General features: G+C 46.7%; 1 protein-coding gene across 5 annotated transcripts in view; it reads left to right on the top strand.

Annotated features, from left to right (window-relative positions):
- Positions 1-25330, top strand: part of TIAM1 (TIAM Rac1 associated GEF 1) — a 190034-nt gene that overhangs the window by 35216 nt on the left and 129488 nt on the right. For 3 of the 5 annotated variants that reach the window (XM_087758157.1, XM_087758151.1, XM_087758152.1), the window contains exons 2-3: positions 1892-2231; positions 21935-21994. The gene's annotated coding sequence lies outside the window, so the exon portion shown is untranslated. The remainder of the gene's footprint in view (positions 1-1891; positions 2232-21934; positions 21995-25330) is intronic. The other 2 variants (XM_087758158.1, XM_087758153.1) reach the window with 1 other exon arrangement.

The following is a 25330-nucleotide window of genomic DNA, read 5'->3' as shown; positions in this document are numbered from 1 at the left end:
GGTGCCCAGCTCCTTAACCTATCTTGCTTTCAACTTTGATCTTGGATTGCAGGTCCATCTTGATAAAATAACTGGATCCCTCTGCAGACGTAAAGTGCTGTTAAAGTTATTCATGAAAGAAATCAGTGGTAGGAGAAGTGCATCCTTGTCACTTCTTGTTTGCAAAATTAGCTCTAAGAAGTCAGGATGTTATGCATTTTTAACTCATGCAGCTCAACCAAGATGCTCAGCACGGTTTTGTTATGATAATGGCGAAATCATAAAAAAACCCCTGACGTGTTGATAGTTATCATCATATAAAACAAGCCTTACATTTACTTTCCTATTAAAGATGCTAATTTTTCCAGAGCAATGGCATTTATAAGGCTTTCTTTTTCTTCTGTTTTTTTGTTTTCCAAAACTCCAGCTAACTCCCTTCTTTGGGCCTCCAGCATGGAAGCTGATGTGATAGTTTCAGTGCTTTTGAGCTTTCACAAACAGATCCATCAGTGGCTGAGATCTCTTGCTCCGTGTTTGAGTTGTAATTGTCTTATGGCCCAGTGGAAGCTGGCGCTCAGCTAGGAAGTTGCGTAAAATGTGTTCTTAAAACTTTGGCTGTGCTCATTTCTTAGGTGTGTGAAAACCACCAGCAGTTTAAACATTTGTTTTAACCAGAAATCCCCTTTTCGCAGTGGTAGTGTTTTTCACAGTGCCTTGCAGAATTGCGTTTCCCTTCTCTTCCCTGGGGGTCTGACCCTTAAGGCTGAACGGGTGGTTTCTCGTGTGCTTGTTCACGTTCGTGCTAGACGTGGGGCATCCTCTGAAAAGCGTGGGCTGCTCTTTGGGGATGGGCAGCTGGGGGTGGGCCCCTCGAGGGAGCGCTTGCGGGAGCAGCCTCTGCCACCCAGCTGTGTTCAGAAGGAATAATCTTGGTGTCCCTTCCCTGTCCCTTTGCAGCCACGTAGTCTTCTGGATAACGCACTCGGAATACCTGGCAATGGCTGAACAGGGTATGGCAAAAGCCAGAGAAGCGCTTTAAATAGCTAGAACAGGTTGGAGAAATCATGCCAAGCTTTGCCGACCAGGCTGGCTAGAAAGGACGGTCTCTTCACTACGAGGTCTTCCATACACCCAGCGAGCAGCTCTTGTGTTTGGTGACAGGGGGTTTCCAGGCTGGGATGTGAGCTGGGCTTTCCGTAGGCTGTTCTTGCCCTCTCCTAGGCACTGGGCACCCAGCTAAGCTCCTGCTCGCAGCTGCAGATTAGGGGAATAATGAGGACACACTTTGCTTTAGGCATAATTTCTTTCCTGTTACTTTTCCCTTCCCTGTTTCCTTTTGTTTTATTTCTTTAGACAGCCTGTGTTGCTGCCTAATTGGATTACTAGGCCACTTACTGACTGACTGTGGGCTGTACAGGATTGGGAACGGTCCCTGAGGCTTAGCAGTTTGGGGGGCTGCTGTAGGCTGGCAGTGTGCTAAGCCGCTACAGTCCCATGGGGCCTCTGCGGAAAATGGCATTTCCCACCAAACCCTACAATGGCCGCATAAAGGAGCGAATCTGTTCCTTCGTTTCATCTGGGTTTTTAGCTTTAGGGAGGAAAAACTTAAAAATTCTTTGTTTTAAAGCGTGCCGTGCAGTGCACAGCCTCCAAGTAGGACTGGCCGTCTTCTGGGAAACGCACCTAAACGTGAAACCTTGAATGCAGTTCAGATGTTTGCATATTAGAGATGAACAGCTCTTACTTAAAAAGTGTGCTCTGTATCTTAAACAAAACACCTCCTTGCAGTTTCCATGGTAAGCTCTCCTTCATCAGTGAATAACAGTCATAAATGGTTACATAAAACACAAGCAAAATGCCGCACCGTAGCTGAAGGCTGCACTTGTCAGCTCTGTGTTTGCTCTTTGCGCAGGGGAGCGTGCTGGTACCTGACGGCGAGGCTCGACGCGGGGCACAGCCATTTGGTGTATCAGCCCTGCACCCCCGATTGCAGGAGCCCAGCTCTTCGGAGAGGCTTCTCGTGTTCATCCCAGAGCCACCCTGCAACTCATCTCCAGACCCTTCCGCTAAGGAGAAGCGAACCGGAGGAACGGTGAAGGCCAAAATCTGTTAATGGGACTACACAGAGAACAACTCAGACCCCCTGCTTTCAAGTTATATCTCTGCATATAGTACCGTTGAACTCTCTTTCTGGAGCTGCTGTATTCACCTAGAAGCTGTTAGACCTTTGCAAAATAAGAGATCTTGCTAAGGTGAGTACAACTGATGTGTCAGACCATGTTTTTAAAACTTCATTCTTTTTTCTTCTTGTTTTTCTTTCTTCAGTGACTGAGGTGTTTTGAAGAAAGAAAAAAATAAAGCTTTGCTACTTGCTACTCCTGAGACAAGAACTTCTGTGCTGTTCTACCTCTTAGGTTTTTACAGTTTAAGTGTGTGGGTGTCTGTCGTGTTGTGTATCGCCCCCTCCCCCCCCCCCCCCCCCCCATTTCTGTGCCTCTTTAATTATGAGGATTTGAGTCTCGCTTGCTTAAAATTTGTCACCTGGACCCAGCAGCCGTTAATAAAAAAAAAAAGAACAAACCCAAAAAAACTTGGAAAACCCTAGGTGTGAAGTAGAGCTCAAGGTTTTGATGTCTGAAGCTCTCACGCCCGGTGTGTGCATCGCCAACCCCTGCCGAGGGCTGTTCTGCCTGCACCCTGCTCTCCTGCCTGGTGTGGGTCCCTGTCAGTGGCAATCCTGGAAACATGCCGGTGGGTTTCCCAGCTGGAGGCAGAGATCCGAGGAGTACGGCTGTAGGCTGAGGGGACAGGGCAAAGCTGCCAGGCTCAGCTGGGTGCATGGCAGACAACCAGCCATGTGTGCAGTGGCTTTAGGTCTGCTGCCCTGACCCTGCCTGTCACTACGTGGCATGCTGGCCCCCCAAATCCCTGCCTGTGGGTTGCGTGGTGGTGGGAGTGGATGCCGTGTTTTGGGTTTATCACTGCCAGCGGCGCTGCATGTGCAGCCGGGGGATGCCGAAGTGTGCCCTGTGTCTATGCGCCTTTCACGTTGGACTGGGAGCATGTCCAGGGGCATTATGTCACCTTGGAAAGACTGCATGTGACAGGTTTCTTGTGGATGTTGTTTTGCTGCTTCTCCCTCCCTGTAGCACCGCTGATTTGCAGGCAGTGGCTGCTCCTCCAGCCCTGTGCTCTCAGCGCTTCTCGATTGCCGCACATATGGTGTGTGAAATTACCCGGCGCTCGGCGGCCCGCGTGGCACTGGCAGCGGCGGCGCCAGCTAGCAGCGGAGTGGCAGACCGAACTCTGAATTTTCCCCTCTCCTCCGGAGGGAGGGGGCGAGAGTTTTTGTTCTTTTGTTTGTCTGAGTTCGTATCGCAAAGCGTGTTGGAAATAAGCCCGCTGCTTGTGAGTAGAGTGGAGAGGAAGGGATGCAGGGGAGGTGACAACAAAGCCGTCGCCTTGCTTTGCTCCATCTGGGGAGCAAAATGTGTTGGGGTTTCCTACTTCCCGCTTCAGCAGCGGGTACAAATTGCCCCTGTGCTGATGGGTTGGGCCTGAGCATCTCGGCGGGAAGCCTGTGACACCAGCGTCTCCGTGCAGTGCGTCCCTGCGCCTTGGGCTGGTGGTGAGCTTGCCCTCTGATGGAGGATTTGGGATTTTCCCATGCCTGTCACTGGCCCCGTTCAGGTGTGTGTGCTTGGGCCCACTCCTGCACTCTGGTAAGGCGAAGGTGGCTCTTGACAGTCTCCACTTTTTAAGGCGGCTGGTCCCTACATGTGGCACCAGGGGCTGGGTGAGGAGGGGGGTGCAAAGGAAGAGGTTTGCAGCCTTGGAGTCTGTGCATAACCCTCACCTCTTCTTTTTGGGGGGGGAAGAAGAGGAGGGAGGTGGGGAAGGAGGATGGATGGTGTTGCCTCCATCCATTTCGTGGCCATTGTGGCCCCTGGGGCACCAGCCCTGCCAGCCTCCCCCTGCGGTGGAGAGGGGCACTGGGGCTGTCTGGGGGCTCTGGAGGACGTTGCTTTGTCAGCTCCCACCCGTGGCGTTTTCTGCATAGCCTGAAAGTGTGGAGGCCTTGTTTGTTTCTGATGAAAGCTGAAGCCTTGCTGAAAAGGGAGCATCCTCTGAGGATGTTCCTGGCCCTGGAAGTGTCTGAGAGGGGCTACTTTCTCCTCCCACCCCCCTTTCTGGTTTTCCCGCGGGTTTTGGTAACTGCGAAGCTCCTAATGTAAAATGAAGGCATGGAAATTTCATATTGTAGCAATTAATCAGCCCTCCCTCATACTTTCCAGTTGTAAATTGCCAGTGCTAACAGATGCGTGCTGTTGCAGCCGAGCAGCTGATCCTGCCAGGAGCCGATGGTGTATTATGTTTGGTTGGTTACTGCGTCCTGGGAAGCCGTAGCGCACCCCTACCCAAGTATAGCGCTCTGATTAGTTTAACAGAAAGTTTCCAGTTATTAGTTAAACACGTTTTTACTAATTCCGCCCCCCCCCCCCCCCGCTGTACTTAAGTGAAACCTAAAATAGAAAAGGTGTTATATTGTGACGGGGCAGCCAGTGCAAGTTTCTAGGCTTTGGCTCGGTCCCTGCAGCATGTGGGAGCTGGTCAGTAAATTCTTGTTTGATTTTGGTAGGCGTAGGATTATTTCTGCTGTGGGCCGTACACACACAGATCTCCTTGTCAAGGATTTGGGGGAAAAAAAAAAAAAAAAAAAGAGGAATTTTCCCTTTAACAATGTCTTGTTGCACAGAAGTGGGATTTCTTGCCCTCTGGCATCCCCAAGTCAGAGACCTCCGAGTCGCAGAGGTCAGGATTTGGGGAGGGAGGGGGGTTATTGGTTCAGGCTGCACCCCGCCGATGTGACTTGTCGAGTGCAATCAGTACAAAGCGGTGCTGTTCCCATCCGCCCCGCGTCTGCTGGATGTAGCTGGCTGGCGCGTTTTGATTAAAACGTTGCAGGGAGGGGAAAATAAGGAAGAAACTAAGCGCATTTCCTATCTTAGATTTTTAGGAGACACTTAAGGGAGTACACTTGGATGAATAAGGGCAAAGGCGAATTGCAAAAAGCACTTACTAAACTTGTCTGGGGACTTCAGCCCTGTAGTTTGTAGCATGAAAGCTGGGCTTTTCTTTAAGAAACGGCAATAAAAGCCGACAAGCTTAAAGACCCAGATTAATTTAGAAACTCTGCAGTTGAGGGAGGAGGGGTGGAAACAGAAGTGCAGCGACTCAGACTGACCTTTCCATAAACTCCACCGCTCTTCCAAAAACGCGTGCAGCATCCGAGCTGTGGTCGAACGGCGGGGTCCCCTGGGCGGCACGGGGCAGGCTGTACCTCAGACACTGGGGTACCACCTTGCTCCACAAATGGCACTGGACCTCCGTGTACGGGGCTCCGTGGCCGACGTGGGCTGAGGCTGTCCGTCAGTCTGGCCGATCGGCATGGTATGGAGCTGCTGAAGTAGCAGCACCAGAATCTGTCCCGAAAGCGCTGAGCGAGGCGCAGAGGCTATTTTGCAATATGTAGCAGCTCTTTTGTGCAGCTTAGAGAAGTTGGCTCGTAGTTATACGCGCTGTCTGACGCGGATCAGTGGCTATTATAAAGGATTTAATTATCCTGATGACCCCAAGTAACAAAAGAAACAGGCCTGTTCATGTTGAGCCGTGATGCTGAGCGTGCTTACTTTACTTCCCTCTTTCCTTCTCCTCCCTCCTCTCCAACATAAAGCTACAAAGTGAAAGATGATACCAGTATTCCTCTTTCCCAGGCTGCTATACACAATTGTTTCTATGATCTTTGTTTATATAGATCTAAGGCAGATTAAAGCGCCTTTTAAAACCAGAGTGCTTGTCAGGAGACTGGGTGAGCCTGCGTATGTATCTCACCGAAAATGTTTCAGGCCTCCTGGTACCTTCCATCCTCCTTCCCTAATCTTACATTTGTGCCGCTGTGCATTTTGTGTCCTCCCCCCAAGCTTTTCTGCTGCTCTAGGAAAATTTTAACCATTTATGCAGTCTAGTAAAGCTACAGGCAGATTCCCTCCCGATATTTATTAACCCATATTCCCTTCAGTGGGAAGCAGAGAGGAGAAGCCAGCTTATCTGTCTGCGGGGCCCTTTGGAGGGAGATGGGGACCTTAATGCAGGTAAATGCTCACACCCATAGCAAAGGTGAGCCCTTTCCATAAATAAGCTGCCAACCTGCCTGTAAGGACAAAAACTGAAGGAGCGGCAGAGGCGTGGGGAGATGTAGTGGGGCTGCGCAGAAGGAAACGATGCTGCAGGAAATAAAAGCTGGGTCTCCTCATTCCCTGTCTGACCTTTGTGAATAGGATGGGTCTCCTGACTGCGATGGATTTCACTTGGATTAAAGGTTATCTTCCCCTTTAGTCTTTTCTGTACAGGTAGATCACTGCATGACCAAACTCTCCTGAAGTTGTTTAAAAAAAGCTATACGTTGTCATACATGTATATGTTCATATACAAATATCACATGTGCATATATATATATGTATATATTGTAATTTATAATGGCATCATATCAGTTTAGGAAGTTAACAGATTACTTTTGTGCCAGTGTTTTTACCTGTGTGGAATGGGAGTATTTACTGACAAATTTGTTAAAGTCTTTCTCCTGCTCTTCAGTTGATGATGGTTTAAGTAAAACAGCTTTCTTTAGGAGCATGTCAGAGAAATCCTGTTTTGAAAAGCTGTTTGGTTTCTTAGGAGCATGTGCACATGTGTTTTTCTCTTTATGGTCTTAGGTTTCAATGGTATTTAAGCCCCATTTTTCAAAACTGAGTTATTTAGAAGCATTAGCCTCTTTAACAGTACCTAAAGCGAACAAGACTCTTTCTTAAACTGCTGCGTGTGTTTACCCAAGTGCACAGTATGGTCCTTACAGGGCCTGAGTAGCATCTTTGGATCACTGCAGAAACTCAGGAGCGCCTTACTCTTGCTTGTGCTTTGCCTCCAAGTGGTGCAGGTGACTCGGCTGGAGCTCACACAGCAGAATACGCTGTGGATATGGAGAACTGCCAGGTTTTTGTGACTGGCTAGGGAAATCCCACATGTGAAGCAGGCTCATTTGAAGAGTTTTTGGGGAGGCAGCTGGAAGAGTACAAAACCTTGTGTTTGGTGTGTTTGAAGGCAGCTGCAGTTTGAGCTCTGAGTAGTTCTTATCTTTACTTGCCCAAGTGCTCCATCGAGTAAGAGTTGATTTGTTTCCTGAGCAGAGGAGCGAAAGGAGGGCTACTGCTTCAGCTCTGAGCGGCATTGAAGCTCTGCATGTTCAGCAGAAACAGGGAGGGCTTGCTGCCTGCCTCGGTGTGCTGGCCTGTCCCTTGGAGCCCCACATCTATACCCTCTGCCAGTGCCAGTGGTCGTTCTGCTCTTAGCATCGCTCCTACAGATGACAGCAGTACTCTTTAAGCCTGGTGGCTTAATGAATTTCACTTAGTTCATGGTCTCTGCAATGTTGAAATCTCTCATTGACTCGAACCTTTTTATTTCAGAAGTCAAAATGGAGGAAAAGAGCACACTAATTCGGTTTTAATGCCAGGTTGCGTTGGGAGTACTATCTGTTACCAGTGAAGTACACTTAAATTCAACTAAGTCTTGGTAGGCACTTTTCTTTGACTGTGAGGCCTAAGTGAGATTATTATATAAGCCTCTCCTCAACAGGTTAAAGCCTAATTAAATATTCTCTATTCTCAGTTGTAAAGGAGATACTACTTTAATTACAGAAGCTTTCTTCTGACACGCAAAGCGCTCAGCTACCAAGAAGAGTATGGCGGTTTCCTAAACTTGATCTGCACGCTTTCTTATAATCTCAGTTGAGTTCAGCGCAAAGCTGACCAGAAGATATGGCAGTAAGGTATAAATTACACAGCCTTTTCCAGTTTGCGTCATCCAAAGCTGGTGTTTTTGAACATTAGCACGCAAGTTTCCGTTCTTCACTGTTCGTGGAGAAAATGGAAAATAGTTTATAACCTCCCTCCCTCCTCCCTTTGTCCTTTCTTTACCATCTTTGCCCTGTTAACTTTCAAAAGACATTTATTGAGCTGAAAGCTTAGAATTTGGATAGAAAAACTGTCATGGTCTTTTATAAAATACGTAAGACTATCCAGATGTGTAACAGGTTGATGTGAACCAAGGCTCCAGTAATTTTGAAAATGAGAAGATATCCATGCATACGGCTCCTAGAAAACTGATCCATCAGTTATTTGTGGGTTTTTGAGCATTTGGAATGATTTCCTAATTTTGCAGGAGACTTAGTGTGTAGTCGAGGGCTATCTGCTTCATTTGTCTGCCTCATTTACTCCCTTGTGTATAAGACAAATAATATTGATGCGAGAGAGTTGTATGAACAAATGCTTACGATTCAGTAGTGGTATGCCCTGCATAAGGTACTGTTTAGATATAGTTAATCCTGCCTTGGGGGCAGCAGGATGCCTTGTACAACCTTTTGAAATTTCTTTCAAGCCTGTGATCTAGGCTCTGTTGGCTCCAAACAACCAGGCGTGTTTCACGTAGGAGTTCAGCTGAGTCCTGATGGAAGCCCGAACCATGTTTCTGTATAGCATGGCATTTAATTTGGTTTCTCACGTTACCCTGGTTAGTCATCTCCCATCTTCATTTTTCCTCCTCTCCTGACTTGCAAACCACATTCTGCTTGGTGGATGGTGCGTGTCATTACAAGAATTTGCCCTAGCAACCAGATAGATTTCCAAAAATAGCTTATCCCATCGTTGCAGAGCATCTCTGAACCTCAGGATGTTGTACTGCAGTTTCTCTGAGCAGTTAAAGGCTGTTGTTTTGTTTCTAATGGTCGAACAAAAATAAACCGTGCTGTGAGTGGACTTGACTTTGTGCGCAGAGTAATGCTATTTGAGACATGAGAGAAATTCCTGCAATGTTTACGTGCTGAAGAAAAATGCCTTTGAAGCCAAAGTATTTCTTCTGTGTATCCATGTGTATGATTTTGTTTACAGCTTGTTATCTGAACAGTCATCTGCTCAGTGAGCACCTGATCTTGAAAGACGCGTAGTGCCTGGGTTGGCCATGCCATGTTTGAAGTTATCTACTTAAGTGGCTGCTCTTGGACCTTTTGCCCCCGGTACCTGGAGCAGCTTGGCAGCACGCTTCCTAGGCTGAGGAGTGGGATGGCCAGTTAACAAAGATCTTTCCCTTCTGGGAACATGGGTATATAAGTTTCCGCTACTGTTTGTTTTTTGTGCTAGTCAACACAGGAAATGTTTTAAGATACTTTCAGAGTGTGGCCATTTTCTTTTCCCTGTCTCTCCAATCTAAGAAAATTCCAGTATTTGGGATATCATTGCATTTCCATAGCACTGCAGGAGCATGAGAATTTAGAGATGTGTTCAGCTGCTGATCATCATCTGCTGTGGCAATGCTTTTTGCAATGATTATCTTTTCATTGCTTTTGGAGGGCATTCTGCAGTCTGGCGTCTTGTTATATTCCCCTTTCCTGATTATCAGCTTCAGTTCTCCTCCAAATCCTTTCCTCTAGCCATCTCCTTTTTTTGCTATGTTTAAAACTATCTCTTACAGCTCATATATTTTTTAAAACCTTTCCCTAGCCGTTTTTCCTCTTAATGCAAACTGAAAATGAGGAATTTTAAATAACTTGACATCACCCCTGCGTTTTATGCATAACTTTTAATTGCAGTTGCATTGAAAATGTAAATGATTTCCTATAAAACTTGAAGAATTCAGAAACGTTCTCATTATGGTTGAGTTTAAAACTGGATTTGAAGCAGAGAGGGAGTAGAGAAGCCGCTCTGGACTCGAATGATGAGCATGGCCTTGGCAGTGATCAGGGGGGCTCGGCTGGGAAGTGGGAGCCTGGGTTCAGGTTCCTGCCCTTCTTTCCAAGACACGTCTGATCCTCCCAGGTGAATGGCCACGGGATGGATGGGTCTTCTGGGATTTATCTTCTCCTTTGAAAAGAAACTTGCATCCCTCAACTGAAAGACTTTTCATATAAAAAAAAATATTTTTGTAGCTCTTGTTTTCTGGTATTGTTTTTGACAGTCACCTTCTTCTGATGCTGCTGGTTTACCTGGCGGGGTGGAAGGGTGCAGCAACTTGAACCTGCAGGTCCAGTCTGTGCGGCTCAGCCTGAGCAAAAAAGCCGACTTGACTCGAGTTTGAGGGTAGAATCCATTGCAATGTGCATTTCAGGGTGGGGGGAAGCAATCATGGAATACGCTGTGCTGAAACGCAGAGTGTGAGGCGTGTTCTGCAGTCACAGAGCGTATTTACTTTACAAATTTCCCCCTGCACGGTCTCTGGGGAGAAGCTGTGTTTTGGAGGGATGGTTTCTCTTGCCTGGGCTTGCTTGTGTGCTAAGGGAAATACCTCGCAAAGTAACTTGGCTGTTTAAACAGTCTAGCCCTCATCTTGAATGAGAACAACAGGTGCATTCAATGAAAAAGTAAAATAAAGGCAAGATGTGCTAGATACCAGCTTCTATTTAGTATCATGCGAACCAGTATTATACTAAATCCATTTTTGATCATGCCCATATGCTTTTTTTTTTTTTTATGGTAGACTGCTGAAGAGTCAGCTGGTTCTCTGGATGCTTTGCTGAGAGGCCTCTTTGGCTTTATCTGATATGAATTGTGAATGTGAATTTCATGGTGCAGAAGGATGTCAGTGAGAAATGACATTACGGGCTTGGACCAAAGCCAAGTGATGTCCATGGAAAATTCTTAAACTTGTGTTGGTGGGCTCTCTATTTCATCCAAAATGGCTTAATTTGTTTCACGTTGACCACTGTAAATAGCTTTTAGATGATACAAAGGATGATAAGTTTATGCTCGTTTTTCTCTTCAGTGTGACAGGTCTGGGTCAGAAAAACATCTGCTGTTAGGAACTGAGGAGGAAAGACAAATGTGTAGTACCTGAGGGCTTTGCTTCTGATTTGATCAAGCTGTACCATGCAAGCTTTTCTTACTCCTCTCTTTGGAAAACGAAAATGTTCATTTAATAGCATATACTTATTTATCTGTCCATATTCCTTTATAATACAGCTGTGACGTCTTAAAAAAACCAACCAAACAAAAAAACAAACAAAAAACCCAACCCAAAACCCAGAAGTGAATTAAAACAGTGGCAGGTAATTCCGTTTGAATGTGTGCTGACATGCAAGATGTAGCTTCTCGGGGGCCAGAAGTTATGGAGATTGTTAGTACGGAAGATGGGAGGACTGCTCGGGTTAAAGTGGGGTGCCAGACATTGATTTGCTTGAATGCATGTGGGAGAGAAGAGACAATCAGATGTAATATTTACACTGATTTACACAGAGAGGGTTTTTTCATTATTTGCATTCTCTAGAGTATTCTATATTCTCTAGTGTATTCTTGCCATATGTGTTTAGTTTCCAGAAGTTTATATACATTATCTGCTTTTCATTCCAAACAATATAACATTTATTACTAGTTTCATGAGCTGTTTCAAGGGGGAAAAATCTGTACAGTGCTGCCTGTAATTTTGAGTTCTGCTCTGGCACCATACCATACACAATATATACCATCTGCGTCAAAGAGGACGGTAAAAAAAAAAAAAAATGCATATCAACCAAGTCACTGTGTAGTTGTCTTAAAGTCCTTCATGGTCATGAAAATCTTTTTGAGGAGTGTTCCTGATGCTTTGCTGTTGGTTTGTAAGATGACATTGAACCCGAGGAAGGGTGGAGAGGGCAGCGGTGCCCAGGTCACTTGTCTGCAGAAACAGGAGCAAGGACAAGGGGGTGCGTGGATAAAGCTGGGGTGTGAGGAGATGGAGGCAGGCATATTCTGCACTGGAGAGTTTGCAGGGTCCCTTCCCAGCCTCCTTCCCCGAGATGGGGAGAGAGTGCCAGAAATGAAATGGCAAGGAGACGTTCTGGGGCATCGCAGAAGGAAGCTTCTTGTTGAGAAGTTACTCTGCTTATGGGTTGTGTGCTTGCAGCCTTACGAACTAGGGATAGAAAGACTGTAATGGATGTAATTATAAATAAATGGAGGAACCACTGCAGTGCTGTAACATTGTTCTCCATGCTCACCTTTTTTTTTCTTTTTTTTTTTTCCCAATTACTTATGCTTGATTGTTGCAATTGATTGCAATTGTGAGAGCTAGTTTTAGTGCATAGATTTTATAATGGAAACCTGCCAAGTGTTTGTGTAATGGAGGACAACTGCACAGAATTTGGTATGGGGTATGTTTGTCTCCCTTTCTCTACCAAATGTTGGCAACCATTTCATGGGCTAATATATTTGTATATAGTCAGTTTTCTCAAAGAAGAAAATTCAACCAACCCCACCCTGTGAAAACAGAAGAGCAATTTAGAGAACTGTGATGAGTTTTAAGAACAAGCTGAACGTAATGCTGATGATAAAGTGATCACTGCCTTAGTTTTAGGACAAATAGCAAAACCAATTGAGTTCACTTTTAAACTTTGCATGATGGAACAGAGAGTAAATAATGTTGTTCCAACCTTAAGAAACAAATCCAATATGTTTAGCTGATGAAGTTAAAGACCAGCATATGGGTATATAGATCCGGGCCCTTAGAAAATGTCACGGCAGTTTTCCTAGCAGCCTGGTCCAATTTTCATGAAGTTCAATGTCAGGACTTGCAAGGAGAGGAGATTTAGTTGCCACAGGATAAAAACCAAAGATTTGTTTCCAAGTGAAATGTTACGTCAGGAGTAAGTTTTCTTTCCGCATCCACATTTTCTTATATCCTGGATTCAAGCTACAGTAAATTTGAGGCTGTTTTATAGGGCTTTCCTCCTCTTCCAGGTGCATTTGTCCAAAGAGGAGGAAGAAGTTTGAAGGGGTAAAGAGGCTGTGAAGAGTGCAGGTGGGTTTGTGGTGTTTAAGGGACAATTTTTATATGGATTGAAAATTGATACTAAAAAAACCCATCAGCTCATCTAATAGATTAGATTTGGTACTCAAATTATTAGGTGAGCTCATTTGTAAGATAATGTACTAAAACTACTTGGAACTCATGTCATCTTTCTCCCACAGGTTTTTGCTGTCTCCTCTCACTTGTTTTTTTAATACTGTCATTCCAGTTGTGATATGTCTTGCATGCTTGTTTAAAAACAAGTTACATTTTCAAGCTCCCATTATACAAACATTTGTCTTGGTCATCCTTCCAGAGTTATTCACAGATGTATGTTTTGGCAAAGTCAGGGCCAAGAACGATGACAGGTGGAGGATCCACCTTCCTAAAACATCAGCTTGCTCTTTTCTGTTGGTTTTGGGCATTTTTGGTTCAGCTCTGTGCCATATGGGTTTTACTTAAAGAGATAGCTTGTCCCTGCAAAAGCGTCTTTAAAAAGGATAGAACAGTCTAAATATGTTCAAGAGAATTAATTAAAATGCCTTTCAATTGAACGGGAATGAGAGGGTATTTTTTTCTTTTTCTTTTTTTTTTTTTTCCCCCCCAAAATAAAGCTCCAGCCTTGTGAAACATTTTGCATCAATTACAAAAGGAACTTCAGTACATTTTTCTAAAACGAGGAATGAGCCAACTGCATCTGCTAGGTGTGGGAGTGACATTTCAAAATCCCGTTGACAGTCACATTATCAAACTAAACATCATCTCTCTCTTACTGATGCTAACTGAAGAGCTCCTCACTTTCTAGGGGCGAAATTGCCCCTTTGGAAAAAGCCGGTGGAAGGCACCTTTGGGCCTGAAACAAGACAGAGCCTGCAATTCTCTACCACGGTAAAATTTGCTTTCTACAGGAAAGTGAACTTCAGAGCTCCTTGTCCTTACCTACATCTCAGCCGGTGCCAAGAAGGGTTCCAGAATTTAGTTTGCCAGGTCCGTTTGGTAACGACACCTTTGTTTTCCTGCTGCTGAAGAGGCAGCCGTGGCACTCGGTACTGCTGTCATGCTGGTGGACCTGGTAGTTGCTGTCAGTCCTTCTGCTCCTGCGGCTGTGTGCTGGGATGGGGCCGAGGGGCTCAGCCCCCAGCCCACATGCCCGTCTCCAGTTTGTGCACCGCTAGTCATGGCGAGCTCCGGGTTCTTCAGGAGGCTGTCAAAATGGCTTTCAAAAATGCCTCATTTAAATAGCATATTTACATAAGTAAACTCGCCTTACCTTATCAAGGAGGACTGAAGGAAGGGGAAAGTATGAAGTATTTTCTGAGCAGTGCGGACTTGTAATGTTGGTTTATATTTACAAGTTTTTTTTTTCAGGTGATACAATAATAATATGTTATACTGTAGTGATGTTCCTCAGTCTTAAGCATGCTCCCAATTATCTACTTATTTACATCACAGTTTTCATTGGTAGATTACTAGGTGCATTGCAAAAGAAGACCTTTGATGTCATCTCAGCTTTAATGGGAATGAATTGTGATTGGGTTTTTTTTTTGAGGAGTGAAATGTCACAGCAAAGGTCACACTGTGGCGCTACAGCAGAGCTGGGAGAAGACCTCTGCTATATGCTGCCAAGTGAGCAGTGCTGTTTCCAGTTCTAGTCTTTATTATTTTGCTTGTAAAAAGATGACAGAATTGTAGAATTGTGTAGGTTAGAAGAGCTCTCTGGTCCCTCCTCTCTCTCAGAAAGCATTTACAAGCATTTTTATGTGTACGTATGTGAACAGTGATCTGGTGCAGGAACATCATGTATATTGCCTCCTTGTTGGATGCTGTTGCACGTGTTCTGAGAGGATTGATTTGCCACGTTGGCCTGGAAGGGATGTGCTCGGTCCTCTGCAAACTCAGATCTCACAGCCCTATCATAAAGAAAGCAATAACACGAACTGGTAGAAGGTGTTTTTGGAGAAACTGATGCAAAGTGTAAGTTTGAAGAAAGAGAAAGGCTGGATGGGCACAGAGAAAGTAATGTTGGCGATGTGGCAAACAGCATAATAGAAGGCCAGAGCTGTGGACAGGACCAGGAGACAAAAAGAGCAGTAGTGAAAGAGAAGCAGTAACATCAGAGAGGCTGATTTGAAGGCAAAGCTGGAAATGCAAGCAGAGAGGAGGTTGCCCTCTTCGATCCGTTTGATACGTAGATGCACAGACACTTGAGGACAGAACGGTGGTGATCATCTGTACCTGGTGGTGATTATCTGCACCGGTGGCTCTTTGGGAATCCTTGGGAATCTCCTTTGAGTGGGGATCCACCGGGGGTACCTGTGAAAGCAAATTCACGTTTCTGTGAGCACAGATGAGCTTGCTGAGCCGGAAGGCATTTCTGCAAGGGCTGCTCTTGCTCTGGAGAATTGCCTGCAGAACAGGAACGGAAGGTGAAGACCCCGATCCAGTCTGGTCTTCTGCATGACAGCAATCATGGCATGTCACGTACTTTCTCCCTGAGGCCTGTGATGCTTCAGTTCAAGTTGCAGTGTATCTCTTAAGATGTTCAGCTTCTTTCGCCATGGCCGCGTTTGACGACAGTCTGCTGTGCCCCTAGGTGAGCGCCTCCGGCACCGTGTTCCTTCTGTGCTGGAAACGCACGCTCAGTTTGGCGTGCATGGCATGCCTGCGGTAACGCCAGAGCTGGCCGGAGGAGCTGCCGTTTCGATGTGGTAACAAGACAGGAATCTGGCGAAAGGGTTTATAGCTGCTGCCGTCGCTGTCTTGTTGCCCAATACCTGCGCCGTGGTACTGCCTGGAGGCCTCCTCGGAGTCAGGGCCAGGCAGGCACACGGCCGCTGGAGGAATGATGTCGGGAAGGGTGATGGCTGGTGGGAGCCGGGAGGAAGGCAGGCAGCATGGGGTGAGCCAGGCGATAGGTGAGGCAGACGGCGAAGAGCTGGCACCTTGGGGAGGTGTGGAGGAGGGCACGAGGAAAGCGGGCATAGCGGTGGCGGGTGGCCAGTGGCCAGGCGAGGGGAGAAGGACTGTGCCTGCCATCGCCGGTGTCCGGATTCAGGTATAAGCTGTGTTTTAAATAAAACTGCTCAGCATACATGTAACAGCTTTTTTCCCCCCCCCCCCCCCCCCCCCAGACTTTTATATGTTCCTGAACTTTACAGTGTTTGAATACCACAGTGCAGTTAATAGCCCCGGGCTACCGGGGAGAGCAGGGGTGGGGAGAGGGCAGGGGGATCAGTGCTGCTGGCAGGAGAAGACAAAGGCTGGGTTTGTAGGCTGGTGGGAATGCACCAGATGAGAGGGAGAGGATGAGAAACGGATGTGGGAAGCGGTGGGTCAGGGGTGAGGGGCTGCGAAAGGCACACCTCGGGGTCCGGCTGCGGGGGCAGAGCGAAACGGTGGAGTTCACGATGCTGCAAGGGTGGAGAGAAGATGCAGTTCAGCAGAATAGGCTGGGATTATTCCTTGGCACCTTATACCTTTTTTTAAATTTTTTTATTTTTTTAAAATTTTTGGTAGGGCAATGTTGTTAGTGAAACTCTGGCTTGGTTAATAGAAATGGCTTGTTGTGGGGTGGGATGCTGTGCTCACAGGACAAGATCAGATGTTCTCCACAGGTGCTGAAGCCAAACCAGCAATCTGTCTTAGAGGCTGGTTTGGAAAAACACAGAAGAAACTGTTCTGAGCAGCGTTGGTGGTGTTGAGGGAGCATGGCTGGGGCTGACTGCAGCCTGCTCCCTGTTTCTCTTGGCTTACTTTTCAGAGGAAAAAAAAAAAAAAGATTACTTTCTTGAGCATCTGGGTGATTTTTTTTATTTTTTTTTTTTTAAATGCTCCAGGACTGAGTTGCTGTTGAAAGGGATGGTATTATCCCACCTCTTCCTTTGCTGGGCGCCGTGTTCCTACTGCCTTGACTGTGTCAGTACCAGCACTCCCAGGCCACGTGGCTGCATGGTTTCATCAGATGCGTTTTCGGGCAGCTTGATTTGCCTGACATGTGGGTGCAGCCATGCTCGGGTGGCATGAAGAGGCCAGTGGGAATGTGCAACCCTGGGTGATGCTGTCCCTTTCATGGTCTTGGTTTGAACTAGCAACAGTGTACTCTTGAGTGACATCTCCTGCCCTTCAGTTTTAATATTACTGTCAGTATTTAGTTGGTGGGGTGATCGGCGCAGACAAAACCACCTTGCGGATCCCATTTGTCTTAGTCCTTCCTTTCCTCGCAGCCTACGTTCCAGTTAGTGCTCCTTGAGCGGAGCTGCTGCAAGAAGAGTCAAAAGCACCTGTAAGTGCCACTGTTAGGTTAACACTTGCACATAAAGGGCAAGTTTCTCGAGAGCGCTGCCTGCTCCGTGGGCTGTCCCTGGGCTGCAGCGTCAGACCTGCTGAGAGCGGCGTATTTAGAAAGCCGGGCTGATGTTCTCACGGAGATAGAGCCGTCTTGCTGGCAAATGCTGCGCAGCCGGGGTTTAGACTTGCTAATAGTGACTAAACTATGAGTTGTCAAGAATGTGTTGGAGGCGTGATATGAGGAAAAAATGGGATGAGGTAAGAGACGGGTCTTGGGCAAGAGCACAGAAGGGGGTACCGCAATGAAAGAGAGAAGATGTGCCTGGCAGGTGAACGGCAAAATGGCATTAAAACAGGGTTTCACTATTAGATGTAGGAGATGATGATTCAAGAAATGTATACATATATCATGGAGGACAGGCCTGTAGGAACAGTGCACTTGGAATAAATGAAACAGAACGGGTTTATCTCTGAATTTTTTTTATGCGAGAGGTGGGTGTGTTGCTGAGACATGGAGACAGCTCGATGGTGGCTCAGTTTGCTGACAAAAGCAGTGAGTTGGCATGAACAGTGTTGGGCATGGGAAGGGCCATGGGCAGCTGGCAGTGCCCGCCGGGTAAGAACGTACATGCCGTTTGGGGGGTCAGAGGCAGAAGAGAGCAGGACGGGATGATTTCCCCCTGCCAGCAGCGTGGTGTGCTGGTGGGGTTTTACCCCCCCCCCCCCCCCAGCCCCGGGTTTTAGGGCAAGTCACTGAAATACAGAAGGTGGTTTTTTCCATCCATGCATGTGTCCGTGTTTCTTGTTTTCCCCTCATTTTGTCCTTTTGCCATCTCTGCTCTTGGGAGCTCCCCTTCTGACTCCTCTTCTCTAATGGGCTCTTTGCCCTTTAGCTTGTTAGGCTTGTACTGCCATCACTGCCATCGCTTCTGAAGCAGCCCCGATCCTTATGAGCATGATGCGGGTTCCTTCTGCCCTGCGCTCCTTAGGAGGGGATTGAACGGACCCCGTGATTGCGCAAGTTGTCTTTTTGATAGCATCGCTTAGAGACGGGACGCTAGGGAGGTAGCATAACCGGCTCTTTCCACTGTGCTTCAGAGGGGTGGCTATTAAAAGCTGAGCTAGGAACCTTGACAGGGTAGTGCTAGCTACGTGACGGTTGCTTTTTTTTCCAGATTTGCAGCAAGATAGGAGAAGCATTTGGACGTGACCTGTCTATAGCCTGAGATAATTTCTGCACTGGCAAACACGGAAAAAGATAAAGCAATGGAAAGCTAAGAGCTAAATCTCTTCTGTACAAATGCTAGGAGCATATGTAATAGGATTGTTGAATTCGAGTTACGTGTTTTCAAGGATAAGTACTGTATGATGATACTGTACTGTTGCAGCCATTCTTAAATCAGAAGAAAAGGACTGGGGATTTACAGTAGTTGTTGGGGATGCTTGGCTTTCACTACAAGCTTCTAGAATAGCGAAAGAGAAGAAAAGGCCTTTGCAGATAAGACAAAATGGATCCCTAAGAAGGCTGGAGCTCCAGTTGAGGGGAGTCCTGTGGGGGAGAAAACAGGAGCCCTCTGACCTCAATGTAGTCAAGCATCACAGATTTTTCTTGCACAAAATACAAAGGTAAGGAAACTGTAGATCTTTTAGCCAAACTTTGGTTAATTTACATGGAAAAATTTAAAATTTTTTAAAAACATTTTCATTTGTTTTTCTGTGGACCTTTCAAAAGACACATTAAAAACTTGTGCGCATCCCAACCTCTATGTTAAATACATACTATTGAAGCTAGAGTTTTAAGCAAGCTAGTCAGAACTGAGGTGGTCTGCCTAATCTTAACTTTCCTCTTTACACGTGAGCACGTTCGCTTCCCGGCAGGGCTGGCGGCAGCAGGCACAAAATGAGGGCTGCCTCCGACCCTGGCTTTGTTGCAAGAGGGACTCAAGGATAGGGAAGAGTGGCAGGCTTTTTTGTTGCTGTTGCTCCCTAGTTTGGGAAACCTGAGGGCTGCTTTTCCTGGGGACTTGCAGGCCTGAATGGATGAAAGTCTGGCCTGGGCTCGGCCTGGCTTACGGTCCATGTGTCTGTCACTTGTGCTCTTCAGCCCCTAGCCAGGCGAGGGAGGGAAATGCCTCATGTCAGAGGGAGCTGCTTTTGGGGCAGACGTGTGCGGTAGGGCAGGGGCTGGCTTTTGTGGGGCGGGAGAAGGATTTTGGCACGCGTGCTCCATGAGGGCTGACGGTGTTTGGCATGAGCGTGCCCGAGGAGCCGGTCTGCACTGGGCACGTGGCGACGGAAGCTCTCCGAAGCTGCTGCCGACCTGAGCGCTGGACCGAGGCCAGCGCAGCCTCTCCCCGGAGCGTTCCGCACCCCTCCGGAGGCGGTGGGAAACGGGGAAAGCGCCTGGCCCGGCCCTGGGTATCGACGCAGATTTTAATCGTAGCGGAACGACAGTTCTGCCCATCATTAGGATTCACGCCAGTGTGTTTTAAGACTTCCAAACTGATACCCTTCGTGTACACGTAGTAATGCAGATAAAATTTCCCAGACAGGTTGCTGATCTCCTGCCGGTCCTGCCTGAACTCCTTGTAGACACAGTCCCTCTCCTGCCAAGTCCTCCTTGCTCCACGAGGTGTGGGGGAGACCCTATTTTTAGCTGAGTTTTTGCCTGTTTACAGGGGAAGTATTTCCTTCTTGAAAACGCGGCTGTGCTGAGAGAAAGTGACAACCAACACAAGGCAAACGAGACTTTTTGGTAAATGGACGAATGACTTTGTACTAGCCCAGTGACTGGTGGGAGCCTCTCTTAGCCAACGTGAAGGTGGATTGGGGCCTGGGTTGAATATTTGAAGCCTCTGCCTAATGCCCGACGAGGGTCCTGCTCCAGCCTCGCCACCTTTTGCCCTGGGTGGCACAGCGCAAGCAGGCTACGATGGGAAGCCTGCCCGCTTTATTTCTAATTCGGCTAAGGGGATTGCTACTGTTCCTTGCTTTTTGTGGTTGCAATTGCTAATCCTGCAGGCAGGCTGATCGTTCCCACGTGGTTTTGGCTTTTATTTTTGTTTACTTTTTGATGAAAATCCCCTTTTTGTGTTTTTTGTTTTGGTTTTCCCCTCCCCATCCCTGCCAGTGCTGGTGTGAATAAATGGGAAGATGCCTTATTTTACCTGCAGCATACCGGAGCCTTACTTTACCTGCCGTATAGTGAAGGGAGATGCCTTTATTTCTGTGAGTGGGAAGCCGTGGTGGGTTGCTGGGAGACGGGAGGTGTGGGTGTACATCTGAGACGTGGTTCCAGGCCCCAAATCTACCGCTGGGGTGACCTGGCGTCCCTCCACGGCGGCTGGTGGAGCTTGTGCGAGTTTGGTGGATCCTTGCGGAGCAACCCCGGCTCGAGGAAGTTTTCACCTGAGAGCTGCTGCACAGGGCGATGCTGCAGGATTCGGGCCATTTGCTCTCAGCAGCTCCCTCCCCTCTTTTTCATCTGTGTTGCTCTTTGACCATAGCTGATATATTGTCCACTAGCAAAAGACCGTTCACGTTGAATTACGGATGCATAAAACAGTGGCGGGCTTTTAATTGAGCGGCTATTCAGAAAGCAGGTGCTTCCTCTCGGGGTTTAAGTTACCAAATTCATCAGGGCATTTCAACTTCTTGCATTTTAAATTCCCTGATCCTAAAGAACAAAGTCATTTTCTCAGCTTTGGAGGCTGACATCTGCTTACAGGGATTAAGCGTGTTCCTGTAGCAGCGGGCACAGATTTTCTTTGTGGAAGGGGATATATTGAAGACAGTATTAAACCCTGGTACAAGTTCCTGTACTGGGATGGAAATTGCTTTGCAGGTTTGGAGGGAGGCACGTCGGAGCCTGCTTATTTATTTGGCAGATGTCTAATGATGTTACATCATCTACAGCACTTAGAGCCTGCGAGGGTTTTGAAAGGGCTCGGTACGTTGTGGTGGGTCAAATGGCAACGGGAAGCTCTCCTTTTCCCGTTTTCTTGTTGTGGGAAAACAACCATTTTAAATAACGAGCCGTCAGCAAGCTTTCCCTCCCACAAACCCATGTTTTGAGATGATGTGAAGATGGCTGGTCAGGAAGAAGGGCCATAGAAAATCCCAGTTGGATGGTGCTCAGGGAGTCGTCAATCAACTCACGTTTCCAGTCTCTGAACGGCGTGCGGTGATGATATTTGCTGGGGATAAGTGACCTTTTACTACTTTAGTTGGACAGACATTCTAGAGATTTATTTTTTAAATGCATTCTGTTTTACTACCTTAAACCTATGTCAGTGCATCCTGTTCATTGTTTTGTGAGAGCCAAGCTAAACCAAATTTGGCCCCCAAGCATAGTTTTGCTGACAGCATGCCATCGGGAGCCAAGCTTTTTATAAAACTCAAGATCAATAGAAATGGTACCATTAGCTAAACCAAGTCCAGTGGAAGGAGTTGCTTTTAAACAAGTAAATGTTCCCTGCAGGACCGGCGGCCGCAGATATTGCAGCCCTGAGCTCCTGGAGCTGACTGACTGCAAACCAAAGGGAAGCTGACTTAATTGGGTTTTGTGGCTCTGGCAAAATATAAACAGCAACAAAGAGTGAGAAGCAATTTGGATTTGAATTATTTCCCCCCCTGCATTAATAGGTTGAGGTGATGTTAGTAATAAAAATCTGGCCAGCTCTTTGGCTGCCATAGTTTGGCAGAGGTCTGTTGTAGGTAATGAGGGTCATGCAGATTAACACCAGCTGTGTGCGTCTGGCTTGATGTTTGAAGTTGACCTGTTAATCTTTCTCTTCCATTCCAGAAGCTACGCGGGACAACAAATGTTTCCCTACCTTCCTACTTACTTCCGTAACGCCCTCATGTGAGTAATGACCAGAGTAGTTTTGGTAAAGACTTCTACCGTTGTATCTGTTTGCAGCTCCTGCCCACCCTCCTTCTGCTCTGCCTACTTGTCCCTTCCTTTCTCTGTCCTAGGGCAATGCTCCATAGCCTGCAGAGGAGAACGAGTGGTCTCTTAGAAACAAAAATGTTAAAGCTTTTTTGAAATATGCAATGTAACACATACTGAAATGTTTGTACGAAAAATCATGTCAGCAGCTGCATGTTTTATCAAAGAAAGTATATTCAGAAATGTTTATAGAAACATGACAGCACTAAGTCTGGATAGCTGGTCACTAATCTATGCAAAGATACAAAACTGATTAAATAAAAAAAATCCCCTGAGGCACCCTGTAACTTGCAATAGATGTATGACCTGGGCTTTTAAAGGCACCTCTCCTGCCCTCATTCTTCTCCACACTTCCTCCATGTGGTCACTCCAAATTGCTGCCAGCTGGCCTATTTGTCATGTGTGTTTGTTTGTGCTGCTTCTCATTTTTGACCTGTCAAAGAGACAGACAAAATCTGTGGCTTATGCAAATCTTTGAATTTGCAGCCAGCCTAGTAGTGGGAAGGAAAAACGCCGGGAGTTTAAACCACAGGAGGGAACAGATTCTCTTCTTTAGTGCCTCGCTATTGACCATAGACCCTAGCGTGCCTAGAAATGAATTGAAGCCTTGCCTGTTGTGTCTGAGGTTTCCATGTCGCCTTCCACCCTTATTTCAGACATCACGATACGTTTCTTCTGGTGTGTTTTCAGCTTGACAAATATGATCCATTTTCTTTGTTGCAGGGTAAGTTTTTTTTCAACTGAGTGGTTTCGTAGTGTGATACCTTCATACAGACAAAAACAGAACAAAAAATTGATTTAAAAAAATGTCAGCATTGTAGAGAAAGAAGAAGGAAACTATAAGACTAATATATCATCAAATTGAATGCCCCAGTATGCGAATATGTGGCCGAACAGTCAGTTAACAGAAAATGATAGTAAAATTGGGTGATATTTCCAGTTTCCCTAGAGTGAAAGCACATGCAGTTTACAATGGATAATGAAATGTTATGGTTTTTATGTCTAATACGCTAATTCTGCCAGTGCAGTAATCCCGAGGTTCCAATCCACCACAAGGCTGACATTTATGTTATAAAGAGATGCACAGACATCTATTGTGGATATAGACTGGCAATGCATCTTAAAAAAATAAAAGAGAAAAATGTGAAAGGTTTCCTCTTCATTCTCTCTTCCCTTCTCTCCCATTTCATCATATCAAATATTGACTAATGTCAAAGGGGCTGCTGCTCTGAAGGCTGTTGCACCTTTCACGGCAAACCCAAAAGTTAATTACTTTTTTTTTTTTTTTTGTGTGTGTGTGTGTGTGGGAAGGGGAATATCATGTATGATGTTTTCATGCTTGTGTATGGCTTGGGTTTTGTAAGAGCAAGTCTTCGGCATTTCCAGCTTGGAGCATCCTGCCCTGTCACACAGCTGCGTCGCCAGGGTGGTCGTGAATCAGACCAAAGTACTGATCCAGCATATAAACCATGTAGCCTTCACCCCGTAAGCCAGCCCCGTTTCCCTGCCGTGCTTCGCTGCCGAGTGGTGGAGGCATGGCTCTGAGCTTGAGATATCCTTTTAATCAGGGCCATGTGTTCCTACTCCTCTCCTTGCAGCGGCCCAGGTGCCTTCCCGATTGCACAGTAAGCAAGTTCAGGGAGCCAAAATGGCCAGAGAATAAAAATGTGGCTTTTTTTGCCAGCTGCGTTTTGTGAGCTGGGGTGCTAGAAGAGGGCTGGTGGCTGGCTGGAGGTGGAAATGTGTGGGCAGGAGGTGGCAGCCCTGATGTGGAGCAAAGAGGGGCAGGGATGGAGGGCAGGCGGCTGCCTGGGGGTGCTGTTGGCCAACAGTGCACATCCCTCTCGGTGGGGAAGAGATGGCTCAGATGATGTGTGAAATTACAGCCATAGTCATAGCAGCACCTGAGTGCATTGATTTTGACTGAAAGCCCAGCCTGGAGACACTGCATTTAATAAAGTTGCATCAGATATCTTGCTGTCCTTTACTTACCACAAGCTCTGCTCTAGTTGACTTAACAGTGAAGGTGTGCTGTGGCTAGTGCACATCCTTATTTTAATTAATGAAGTTTGAGTGTGATGAATTGACAGGTGCTAGGGTGGATACAGCCACCTACATTTCCTTTGGCCTGTTTCTTTATTATCTCGCAGAACCTCTGACTGCCCACCTGCACCAGAGTGCTAGGTAGCAGCAGTCTCCCCAGCTTTCGGTGCCTGTTGAAGTAAAGACGTGTCACCATTCACTCCTGTGTAGCAAAAACTATAAGCATGATGATCAGCTTTAAGCAGGTACCAGACCTCTGGTTAAAATCTAGGGCATTTTTCCTGTGTCTAAAGTCAACCCCATGGCTAAGTCTTTTGCTGAGAAGCGATGGACGGTTTCTGAGGCTGCCTGAAAGGCTCTGCTGCACCTTGCTTAACGAGAGCAAAAGGGAGAAGTGGAGGTCATGGGCAGCCCATGGAACACAACTTCAACAGGATTTCCTCTTGTGCGGAGACAGTTTTTCTTAGTTCATGAGTGATGTCCCTCGGAAGCTTTGACACAGAGGGGAAAACTTCTCTTGCAGCCTGGTGCTTCCTGCCGCTGTCTGCAATCTCTCCTTGCCAGTGCATTGGGACAATTTATCCCAGTACTGGGAAGCCAGCCACTTCCCAGAGCTTTTGGACTCTGCTGAAGGCTGATTGAAGAGAGGGAAGCAGCTTAATGAAACATTTTGCAAAGCTTGGACCTCTGCACAGTGTACTTTGGACCAGTCCTTCCTGATTGTCCTGGTATTGCCCTGAGGGCTCAAGCCTTGAGCTGCTGCGGAGAGGGCTACTGCTTGTAAGGGGCTGCTACTTGTTCTGCAGCACTCGCATCCTCGGCTCGCAGCACCCTGCTTCTGACACGGGTGTCTCTCAGAGTGCATTAGTACATACTGCTTCTGAGCTATGCATCTGTATGCTGCCTGCAATGAATAATTTTTCAAGTGTTGTTTTTAGTGCATAAATATGCAGCCACTTGGAGGTCTGCCCCTCCTTTTCCCTGTTCTAGGGCACATACAGCTGGGGATCCATGCTCTTTGGTCTCTGCCCTTCTGCATCACTGAGGAGGTTTGAGGAGAAATGAGGTGTCTTGGAACCTGTTTAGTGCTGTCATGGCCTCAGCAATCCGTGTTATTAGAATTCTTCACTCCAAAGCCCAGTGACAGATGGACATCCTTGATTAACCCTTCCTTGCCAGCTATGGGGTTGTGCTTTTTTGCTGTGG

This window comes from Nipponia nippon, unplaced genomic scaffold (assembly GCF_047370975.1).
Source record: "Nipponia nippon isolate SJK-2023a ecotype South Korea unplaced genomic scaffold, ASM4737097v1 scaffold_2, whole genome shotgun sequence".
In the NCBI taxonomy this organism is placed as follows: domain Eukaryota; kingdom Metazoa; phylum Chordata; class Aves; order Pelecaniformes; family Threskiornithidae; genus Nipponia; species Nipponia nippon.
This window is presented reverse-complemented; position numbering and strand designations above follow the sequence as displayed.